Source organism: Dreissena polymorpha, chromosome 3 (assembly GCF_020536995.1).
Source record: "Dreissena polymorpha isolate Duluth1 chromosome 3, UMN_Dpol_1.0, whole genome shotgun sequence".
NCBI classification, from domain to species: Eukaryota; Metazoa; Mollusca; class Bivalvia; order Myida; family Dreissenidae; genus Dreissena; species Dreissena polymorpha.
In genome coordinates, this window is record NC_068357.1 from 64,170,038 (window position 1) to 64,182,644 (window position 12,607).

Here is a 12,607-nt window from a genome sequence, read left to right on the forward strand (position 1 = left end):
ACTTCCGCGCGACGTTTATCGGTGATTATGCATTGTGTACACACCGGTCTTACTGAAACGTAGTGACCTTACCATCTATGTATAGAATGGGTGATTACGTACACTGAAGGTAAGTTAATGTGTACCGGTAAAAAGTTCGTAGTATTGGAAATGCTTACTTTTTCGATTATAATTAAGTTTGTTTCCCATGACACAATAATGTAAATGTATATCGCGAAAAAGATACTTATCACATATTTACATTTAAAATTATTACAACATTGAGGAGATTTTGAAATCGAAAGTGCAATCAATTTCAAAATGTTGGAATCACAACCCCAATTTTAAAACTGCCAGTGTTTCACCATGTATGTTTGAGTTGCTGAACACGTGAATCTAGCTTTGTTTTAACCACGTATCAATACATATGACAAATCACTTGGCACTTGTATGCATATTCAAGTATTAACACGCATACAAATAACTTTTAAAAACTTGACGGGAAAATGCCATGTGTATAATGCGAAATAATAGTGTATAGTTAAGGTATTAAAACATTATTAACACCATACAGACTAATTTGAGAGCGTTTATATCCTGTTTCCATATAATCATAATTACACAGTCCATAAGATTATCTAACATAACATCAATCTCTTAGGAAGTGGAATGTTTAGGCTTATATATTAATTTTGGAGTTATCGACATTTTCCTATTTAATTTCTTTTAAATGTTTAAATAAACGTGTTCTTGCAGCCGACTGAAAGTGACAGAAGGAAGCACCGATATAAGCATGTCAGAAATCGAAAGGGTTCCAATAAACAACAACCTGTACATCCGTCACTCTAGGGTAAGTAAGGGACTGAGAGCGTTCTTTCGACACAACAACAATCGCATTCGCAGCATTCCCTTATACAACAGCACATACAGCAGTCCCGTACCAAGGCCGGGGGCCCTGGCCCCCCCTCGCCCCCGCTGGCTGTTGAGTTAGGATTTTTTTTAAGTAATGGGCCTTCTTTAAATTGTTCTCTCATGAAACGGCCAACATAACACATTCCCTCAAAGCAGATGTGTTTTCGTGTCCCTGATAACGGGATTAGCTCTAGCCAGAGGAAATAAGCCACAAGACAATGTTTTCTTATCGCCTTGTACACACATTGGGTGGTGCGGTGGTCGAATGGTAACACTCTGGTCTACCATTCCAGAGGTTGCCGGTTCAATGCCCAGCCGGGGCACTGGATATTTCAGAAATGCTTCAAGTGTTTCCCACCCAACTAGAGATGCACTGGTATAAAGCCCAGGTAATTCTCTCGTGTATCGGTGCTTTACACTGAGCACGTAAAAGAACCAAAGGATCTATTTGCAAAGAGCTAAGGTATCGCACCCGGATTTCTTGTATCCTAATACTGTCTCTTCTATTTGCTGTTTCTTCAGCAAAACCAAAGGACCCCATTGAAAATAAGTGCTTGCACTTTCATGGGTTATCCTTGACTGCAAGGTCAAAATACATACATACATACGTACGTACATACATACATACATACAAACATACATACATACATACATACATACATACATACATACATACATACATACATACATACATACATACATACATACATACATACATACATACATACATACATACATACATACATACATACATACATACATACATACATACATACAAACATACATACATACATACATACATACATACATACATACATACATACATACATACATACATACATACATACATACATACATACATACATACATACATGCATGCATGCATGCATGCATGCATGCATGCATGCATGCATGCATGCATGCATGCATGCATGCATGCATACATACATACATACATACATGCATACATGCATACATACATACATACATGCATACATGCATACATGCATACATACATACATACATACATACATGCATACATGCATACATGCATACATGCATACATACATACATGCATACATGCATACATGCATATATACATACATACATACATACATAGTCATTACCCTCTTGATCATGCGTGCTTCGTATATCAATACTTTGTGTAACTCGTCTTTTGATTGACCAAGGGAAGAGAATCAGCGCATGGAAGCAACTGATACAGGCGGTTGAAAAAAAATGTTTGGGAGAAATTAGAGAGGTATTGATACTCGTCATTTTTTGAACAGGTAAGTTTCTTTGTCTTTGTCCAAGGCCCATAACTTCGCAAAAATTCAATTTCCGGAACGAAACTCATACTTCATCCGTATTTAATGTAGGTAGACTCACATACCAAATATCCGGTCAATATCTTTCAGCGTTTAGAAAATAATTTCGGAAAATGAAATGCCGGACGGACAATGGGCGGAGAGTCAAACAGCTATATGCCATTCTATCGGGGATATCAAAACCAGCTCAATATATGATAGAGTTGCATTAAAAGCTTCCGGAAAACGGTTATTGTAGAGAACATATTAAAGTCCAACGCCCATTACTTCGCAAAAAAAATCAATGTACCGGAACGAATTTCACACTTTATCTGTAGGGCATGTAGGTAGACTCACATACCAAAAATTAGCTAAATATCTGAAAGCGTTGCGTAAAAAAACTCCGGAAAACGGTTATCAGATAGAAAATGTCTTAGTCCAATCTAATGTAGGAGTTGTAGACGATTGTGATGGTGTATCTGTGTTGATGATGGTGAAAGTAAAAATGCGTAGTAGATGGTAAACATTTTATTAGGAATTTATTTAAAAACTGTAGAGGAGGTTTGAATTCAAAGGGAAATGCTATTATGGTTATATGTCAGTCATACTTTATGGTACATTTCTTTATAAAGGTTTTTAATTTTCAAAGTGTGCTTTCCTTCTTCACCAAACATCATACATTTCTGAAATCTAAAGCTTCAAACATTGTTGTGCATTTCACATCAATTTTTAAGGCTTTAGACTTCAGAAAGGTGCTGATTAAACTCTTATATTTCATGAATTTTTATCACAAAAAAAAATAAGCATTAAAATTCAAATTGAAAAGTAAATGTAAAACAAGTTCGGGCATAGAGACCACGCCCGCATCCTCCCCGGATCGCCCCCCACCCCACCGCAGTCAAAAAATTCCTGCGTACGTCCCTGCATACAGTTATCATTCACGGGTTAGTCAGGGACTGAAACCGTTCCCAGACAAATCAGCCTGCACAGTCATCACTTATGGGTAAGTAAGGGACTGAAATTATTCCCAGACACAGCAGCCTGTACAGTCGTCACTCATTGGTAAGTCAGGGATAGATACGAGTTCTCAGATACAGAGGTATATAAGTCTTAGCTGTGCAGATTCTGTGTCTTCTGCATGAATTAACTAATCTACAAAGGCAACTATACCTGCAGACCAGTGAGGTTTAAAGACGTTTAAATCCTTGTATCAGTAAAAATGCTTTTCAATTTCTCCACAAACACAACATTACACATTTGAACACATTTTTGATAGCTTAAGATTCATTAAGAGAAGGAACTAAGCTGCTTTCGCACAGATATTGACAGACATATATACACAGTATAGTTGGTGTTGTTTAATCACTCGTTTAACAGATAGCTATTAATACTTTTCTATATTTGATATTGAAGATGCACTGTTGATTGTGCATATCCAATAGCGTACGCTTGAATTCGAAAGATGATATGTTTACAACAAATTCATGTTGGTACTTTCTTTATAAGTTATATGCACATGATTTTCAACGCGTATTAAACGTAATAATATCTATTATAAGATATATATGTTTTGTAACAAATCATAAACGCCAATCTGTTATGCGAAAACTCTCGATGCCGTTTTTGACTTTAAATCTTGGTCCCCTGCTAGAGGCACACTTATCACTCTATAAGCATTCACATTTATCGATATTTTATGATACATTATTAAAATACCTTTTATAAATTATTTATTGAATATTTTGTAATGTTACGGACGCACAATAAAAAAAAAGTTGTAATGGGTTACATATTCATAGGTGCGAGAAAATGAGTAGTAGTAATAAAATGATAACGAATGCAATTGACATGACGAAGCGTATTATTGACAACAGAAACGTTTAAAATTCCATTTTAAGTGTGAGGATATACACGTATGATTTATAATCCCTGATGATGGTTTATTTGAAAAAAAAGTGGCAGTTTATATAATGTGTTTATCTAACATGTCGTGCAATATATCGTGTCTACTGAAGAAAACAACGGCAATACCCCTTAAAATTGGATACATTGTATCCGCAAGGTAGCGAAATCGTGCGAATTTTTTTACACACGCTTGTACAGATGGGGTAATCACGTGATAATCGAGATGGCGCGTCCATGCTGAGGCAGGTATTTTTCGCCGGTTAATACCTTTATTACTTGTATACATTTGTTAAATTCAGCTCATTTTCCAGCCATATCAGCAAGACAGTTACTGGCGTTTATTTCATAGTAATATTCGCTCTATATCTCGACTCGACTTTACTCGCTGCGAAATTTCTTAGCGGGATGACCTGGTAGAACTATTTAATTAAGACAAAAACTGTCAAGAAAATTACTTTAATGTGTTTGATGTTTCTAGTGATAAACAGGTTCGAGTAAGTTAGTGTTGTGAGCATCGGATTGATCTTCTTTTTTGACATTTGAAACGTCTTTTTCTTCAGATTAAACATACGTATTACTATGTATCGTTGAAGGGCCTCGTTTTAATCGATTGAAATTAATAACACTAACACAGTTATGCTTCCGAAGACGCCATTTAATTAGCTTGCCACTGTCAATCAAACCTGTAAAAACCTGTATCGTATTCAGACGACGCTCGCATTAACAGCTGATTGAATAACGAGACCCTGATAACTGGTTTGTAGGCGGAGTTATAAAAATCAATAATGGCCACTAGCTGAGCAATGCACTGCATACAATAGCTCGCGGGGCGGGGTTAAAGTACCCGGTCATAGCTATGTATATGGGCAAAATCGTAAGGAAACGAGTTTTTATTGCGGATATCACTGAAAAGCCAGTTGAAATCGGTTGAAAATAAACAATATAGCGATTTTTATTTAGGGGTCGAGTACGGTAAAGTACGAAAACGACCTAATTAATATTAATGATTTGACACGTTAATTCAAACCTAAACAAACACATTTGACCTTTGAAATGTATTGGGACGCATCATGAATGTTATCGTTATATTGTATATCATACTTTTTTCTACTTTAAATTATATTACTGAAACAGCTTTCCGTATTTATCATTTTCATTTACTTGATTACGCAATTTATGACGTATCTAGTGTGACGTCATTTCTCAGACGAAACATACTATCTAGTTTCTCTCAGAATTTAAGGGACAACAATTTTGACATGGTGGTTTTAACAGTATTTTTTTTTAAATATTTTTAAAGCATCAAACGTATTTCGGATTGTGTGTTTGTCATTAATAATTGTTAACATCGATAGGAATAAAATAATTCGCTACGGCAGGATTAAGATCTCGTAAATCGGGTTTTGGTCAGAGTGGAACTAGCATTCGATACAAACGCTATCAAAAATGGTGTGGTTTAAAATACATTTCGATAATAGGGATGGAAAAACAGAAAATATATTTCGACAAAGGGAGGGAAGAACACTAAATGGATGTTTATATCGTTGTAAATTTATCGTTATAATCAATGGATTAAAGTTGTCATTAAGGTAAATAAAATTTAGTTTTTGTTTTGCTGCTGTATTTTTTTTTCATTTTTTACAAAGAAAAGTATCAAATTCTCGATTCTTTTTTATTTCTTCTCATATTTTCAATAAGATAGTATTAAAGGGGCCTTTTCACAGATTTTGGCATTTTTTAACTTATTCATTAAATGCTTTATATCGATAAATGTAAACATTGGATCGTAAAAGCTCCAGTAAAAAATCAAGAATAAAATTTTAAAAAGGAAAAGAACATTGCCCGGACCAGGTTTCGAACCAGTGACCCCAGGAGTCCTGCCAGAGTCCTGAGGTAAAAACGCTTTAGCCTACTGAACTATTCCGCCGAGTACATATATTTTAAGTATTTTATACCTTATATAAGCAATCTTCGTAGTTTCAAAAAATTTAACGATAAAAACAGAACTCTCCAAATTATTCAATCGTTTCGCGTTGCAACGCTTTATAATTTTTAGGTTTTAAAATCGTCAAAAGATGCATATAATGGCTATATTAGACCATGGTAAATGTTCAGTATTACTGTTTCCTCACAAATATCATAACTAAAACGAAAATTTGCGAATCTGAAACAACTTTTTTCAATTTTGTCAATTTACCAAAGCGTGAAAAGATCCCTTTAAAAGGAACAGTTTAAAGAGGAACTATTTTTTACCTGACACAATCGGTACAGTAGTTATTAGTCGTCTGGAATGTTGAAGTCCTGAGGCTCGACAAGAATCATTATATTGTTATGTCAATTTATCATTTGTCTTTGATAAAATGTGTCAACGGCATAAAGCAGGATAAATAGAATACATGGTAAAGCGAGCCTTATTTTTCTTTTTCGGGCCGAACCGGATAAACTTTCTCCATCTCGGCACCAACCATGTATTCTCTATTTATCTTCCATACAGTAGGCTAATAATGTTTAGCGAAAGCTGAATATAGCTATAAGTTGCATAACTCGCGACGCTGCTATGATTTTCGCCTATTACATGTATTTATGATCATTTATTTATTATTTTATCGGGTAAAAACCGATTTTGACCAGGGTTTTACTGCCAACCTCGATACAAAAAATATTTCAATGAATTAATGTTAAGTTTATTTCTCGCTATACGATTTATATGCGAAACAACGATCTTTTCCGCGAACTGTCACTTTAAGGTAGCGTGAATAACAGTATTTATGTCGAGATTTATAAAACCTGTGTATAAGAAAACAGCGAACATGCGGATTATTGGACGTCAAATAGACTTTCATCGTTTGTAAAATGGACGAACGACTGCATATTTCGGGCGTAAATTACGCACAGACGTCCATTAACGGAAGCGCTGAAAGATGTTAATCAAATTTTGTTTTAAACTTTGTATATCCAACCGTGTATCTAAGTCCATTTTTAAAATTTGAAAACAGAATGATACTATCTTAAGTAAAAGAAACTATCACATGGAAGAATATTGTAATAATCTTAATTATCAGGCAATTTATATGGTGTAATGGATACGCTAGCAACCCTTTATTAGTTGTTTCAAATATTGGCATGCAAGAAAATAAGTAAGAAGTGACAAATTCAACAAACCTTTAAAAACAGTTAAACATCCCGTGAATATTCGGTGCTCTAGCATTGTCATTTTAATTCGTGTCATGTCATTCTCTCAAGTTGAATAAAATGGCGACTGGGAAAATGTGCGCTATCGCGTGAAGTCACGTTTTTTCGTGAGTGATAACACGTAAGCTTGTTTTTTAGTTCATTAAGTTGCACATCTCTTTGCTTGTATGGGTCCCAGAATATGTGAAGCAAATAAGTATTGTTATAATTATAATATGTGTGCATTAATGATTATGCACAATAAATATTAAAAACGAAGTGCATTTATTTTTATATTACGCCTTGTGTGTATGAAGTATAATAACAGATAATTTCTATGAATTTTGATGCATGAACAATAGTAAAAGTAATACAATCAAAACACTTTAAACTGTTGATTTTGGTCATTTAATTTTGGAATGCTTATAAAGTATACAGCAAAATAACGCATAAACTGCATTCCAATGATTTACTTGATCATGCAAACACGATGAAGTAGCCATTTGATAACAATTAATCAGCCAGCCTTTTCCTTCATTATAAAGTATCTGTAAAAGGCACTTTCCCAATGGAGAAAAAAAAATACCAAATAGAGGTCCGAAAAATCCCAAAAGAAAGGAAAGCTGCATCACATGAGCGTATTAATTGCAAGTGAACAAATATAATGACCACTGACAAGGCGGAGAATCACGTTGTCAGAATTGAGAAAAAATGGCCGCCGATGCCTCGATTCGATCGAGAAATCGAGTTTTCAAACAAGCACATCTTTCTTATTACTTACTTGTTTTTAATCGGATGACGCCTATCATATGGCCAGCCGGAAGCGGTTTTAGCGAGTATCAACCGTTTTCCTCTGGTTGGTCTGATTGTGGAGATAAGTCATGGAATATTTCGCGATTTCCTGAACTAACAATTATATCACTGTTTTCACACTAATTAACGCTGTTTAAGTACCAGTTGTTCATGTGGACGCATTTTGGTTGGCAAAAAATGGATAAATCGATTGCTCATGGCGTTATTTTCAAGGTAAAAGTGAGTTTCGATTGGTTTTGACGATTGATATTGAGGACGCACATGGTCCTTATACACAGACAACTTCTTGAAAAACCTGATACGCACATGTCAAGGAATACCGTTTTCTCCGCAAAATAAGTAAAACAACATCGCATTGGCATGTTCTGGTACATTTAGCGATACATATCTAATGTAAAGGCAATGTAAATGTTAGTTTCGTATAGGAATCTGGATCATCAATCGCTTCCGGCTAGTCCTATGATAGGCGTCATCCGATTGAAAACAAGTAAGTTATAAGTAATAAGGAAGAAGTACCTGTTTGAAACCTCGATTTCACGATCGAATCGAGACATCGGCGGCCAGTTTTTTCTCAATTATGACCACGGGATTCCCCGCCTTGACTGAAACTAAACATTTCAGCAAAAAAGGCACATAAAAGAATGTTTAGATGGGTTTGTGCAATTAAGTACCAAGCTATTAAATAGGCGCATAATTCCGAATCTGAAGATATCGCAACACAAATTTTCCCAGTTTCAGGGGTTTTCATGCTTATAATACCAAATTTGTGAGGTACCAGTGCTGTTCCATATTAAGCTGAAAAAAATTATGTTAGCGACACAGGCCTTTAATTTTTAATTAGTGAACAACCCATTTATTATTTTAATCGTCATATATAACAATTTTGTTTTGACAGTGTACAGAGGTGTCAATCGAAGGTGTTCAAATTTTCCATAATATTCACACCCATGCTATATGCATGCTTAATTTTGCTACTGGGACGAAACCACTACCCCTTTTCTAAAAAAAATAAGTGGGACGAAACCTTCATAATTGAAAAATCAACTGCTGTTTGTCTGCTTTTGATTTGTTTGATATACAGAATCGCTGTTTTGTCAGATGTGTTTTAATCATCAGCTGGTGTTTAACACAGGATAATGTAGTACCTTATGATTTGATCGGGCCATAGAATACTTACACTGCAGTCAGTTGTTGTTTTTTTTTCACCATTTTAGGAATGGGACTGGGTCCCTTGGGATTTGGAAAAATCGGGTTGTTTTTACTAAACTTGAGAAATAAGTGTTGCTGTTTTTTGCAAATAAATTGAGTATACAAGTGATTTCATTATTACATTTACTTAGGTTCAAGGCGCTTGATTGTTGATAAAAGAGGCCATAATAGGACAATAATTGGATAAGTGATGTTAAGTTTTAGTAAAACAGAGCTTGAATAGCCAGTTTTAAAGTTAACTTTTAGAACCAACAGTTTTTATGCAAAATCCGGGACACATTCACTCAAATGGTAACAGAAGCTGAGTTTTCCCTCCCATATATGGAATGTATGGAACTGCAATTACAGTATTACATTTTGAGACATTTGACGAAATTATTGCTGTTTAACATTTCATTATGGTTTTATTGGACAAGTTTGGCCATTTTGGGGAACGTTTTGTCAGATATTTGTAAACATCTGTTACCTTTGCTATTGGAAAGAAGTGAAATATCTGTGGAAAGTTTGAAAGAAAATTCACTGGAAATATAAAGGTTAAGTTGTTAAAAAATTTATAGTGTCAAATGTTTATCATCCTTAATATTGAAGGCATATTTATATTTATTAAATATCCTATTTGCTTTACGTGTCATAATCATATTGATTATGATGAATGTAAGTTTGGCAAGTAGTAAATAATAGTTGCTAACTAATTAAAACAGTGGAGATCATATTTTACCAAGGGTTCATTTTGATGCTTTTCACAATAAGATGCAACAGTGATTCTTGTGTTCATGAGAGTAGCTTCATATTTTGTTTTTAACATTACAAGTAAAACATTAAAGATCAGAAAATCAGTGAACCATGACCCTTCCTCATTCTGATATATTGCTGGAATCCATGTAAATTCTAATTTGTATTGCGTAATGAATATATTGCACAGGTTATGAAAACCATACCGAAAACAAAACCGAAAAACATGCAAGTTATTATAGGTTAATAATATATTTATAAGATTTATATATAAGATTTATCTTCAAAATATATATTAAAATAGTCACTTACCTTTCCAAATTCCATGGCTTTTTTATTTGTTTTTGTCCTTCCTCTGTCTGTCTGTCTGTCTGTCTGTCTGTCTGTCTGTCTGTCTGTTTGTATGTCCCAAAACTTTTACCTTGGTTAAAGTTTGATAACTTTTGCAATATTGAACATAGCAACTTGATATTTACCATGCATGTGAATCTCATGGAGCTGCTCATTTTGAGTGGTGAAAAGTCAAGGTCAAGGTCATCCTTCAAGGTCAAAGGTCAAATATAATTGTATTTTTCTTTCCTAAAACTTTAACCTTCGTTGAAGTTTAATTATAACTTTTTTAATATTGAACACAGCAAATTCATATTTGGCATGCATGTGTATCTCGTGGAGCTGCACATTTTAAATGGTGAAAGGTCAAGGTCATCCTTCAAGGTAAAAGGTCAACACAAATTTCTCCATTCAATCTCTTACTTAATTCTCGTGGAGCTGCACATTTTGAGTGCTGAAAGATCAAGGTGATCCTTCAAGGTAAAATGTCAAATATATGGCTTTAAAGCGGCGCAATAGGGGCATTGTGTTTCTGACAAACACATCTCTTGTTTCGTCTTAGAAAATGGCCGTTTTTTTTACAAATTTAAGTAGATGAGAACTAAACTTTTCACAATTTGAAGAAGATCGCGACTCAAAATTTTCACAATCTCAAAAAGTTTACGACTCATTTTATTTTTACAATTTCTTATAGTTTGCGAATCATCTTGTTAAATATTTTCAAAAGTTTACAACGCATTTTCGCAACATTAGGGGGCAAAGGCCTCTTCACAAAGATGGGAAAAAAAGACCCGGTTTCATGACATAAGATGACCTTATTATCATTTTAAGCTAAGCTGACCGCGAAGTTCTTATGCTGAGCTATTGTGATCATCCTATGTCTGGCCTTGTCCAGTGTGCGTCGTTACACTCCAAAGGCAACATTTTCATGTTTATCTTTACACCATCTTCACATGTAGGCTGAGTTTTATTATGGGTCATGTGCATCCAAAATCTAGGTCAAAAGGCAAATCTTATAAAAATGTATGTAACATGTCATACAACTCTTATTTTAATATTAAATTTAGGATTGGCTCAGTTACATTCCTTTAAATGCAATGTTATTAACGATAATTCAGTTTGTGGATGTCATGTCTATGTTTTTTTTTTGTGATTTGAAGTTGAATTATTGTTATGCTCATCATCCCTCTTCGAATAAGGCATCATTTAAAAGTTGCTTTGTACGTTTGTGTGCTTGTTCATTTGTGCAAACAGTCCTGATTCTACCATATCTTTGAAATATGTTTACTTTGAAATAATTTTGCACTTACTTCCAAAGGTCCTTCATAAAGGTGACGCTGTTGCGCATTTTTTTTTATTTCAACAGCTTGGCAATGGGACCTTTAGATTGGGGAAAATCGCGTTGTTTTCATTTAAGTTGGGAAATTGTTGAGTTGTTTTTGTATTCGCTAACAAATACTTAAAAAAGAAAATTAAATAGTTTTTGTTATTGAATTAACAAAGGTTCAATTTAAAGAGTTGGAAAGGGAAATTTGGGTTTTGTTTAACACCACTGTTCAATTATTTGCTTGGGAAATCTTCAATTCGCGAGTTTAGGCAGTCATTTGTGAAATGTATTATTTGTTGTGAGATTGGGAATGTGCCAGAATTTCTGCCCCACAAACGACAAAAAAACTCACTCTACATCAAAGTTTAAGGTCAAACTTATTTGTTAAAGGTCAAATGTATACTTAAAATAGCTTGAAAATCCATGTCTCAGCTTTATCTTTACCATTTATAAACCGATTTTGAAATAACTTTTTACGAAGGTGTTACAACAGTCACCCTTCCCCACAGGCCAAGGCCAAGGTGGCACGTAGTGGTAAAGAGACTAATATGGCTAGAAAACAGTTTGAAACAGCTTGAAATTCAGGTAAAAACAAAAACTAATCCATGGATTTCGAAATGTCGTGGCACATCTTAATAAGACAAGTGGCTTGTAAAACTTGTTCCCTACGTCAAAGGTCAAAAACAGCTTATTGTGACTTTAAGGTTGTAATATGTAATGCTATTTTAAGATAATATACCATAAAAGTATGAGAAGGTGGCATTTCACATGTCTACCGGCTCTGTACCTTAAAATTACTATTTAGCCCTAAAAAAGCTGAACCAGTATCTGCCTTAACTTCTTAAAGCGGATATATACGATCTTGTCAAATATTTATTTATTAATATAAAATGTGTAAAAACTTATTATACATATATTTCAA

The 12,607-nt window shown here is 34.4% G+C and overlaps 1 protein-coding gene across 3 annotated transcripts in view; it reads left to right on the forward strand.

Moving 5' to 3' along the window:
• The window catches only part of LOC127874486 (uncharacterized protein DDB_G0273453/DDB_G0273565-like), a 35,059-nt gene continuing 22,452 nt past the window's right edge, over positions 1-12,607 (forward strand). The window contains exons 1-2 of one of the 3 annotated variants that reach the window (XM_052418842.1): positions 1-109; positions 736-829. The gene's annotated coding sequence lies outside the window, so the exon portion shown is untranslated. Of the gene's footprint in view, positions 110-735; positions 830-5,357; positions 5,693-5,765; positions 5,997-12,607 lie in introns of those variants that run through there. The other 2 variants (XM_052418844.1, XM_052418843.1) reach the window with 2 other exon arrangements.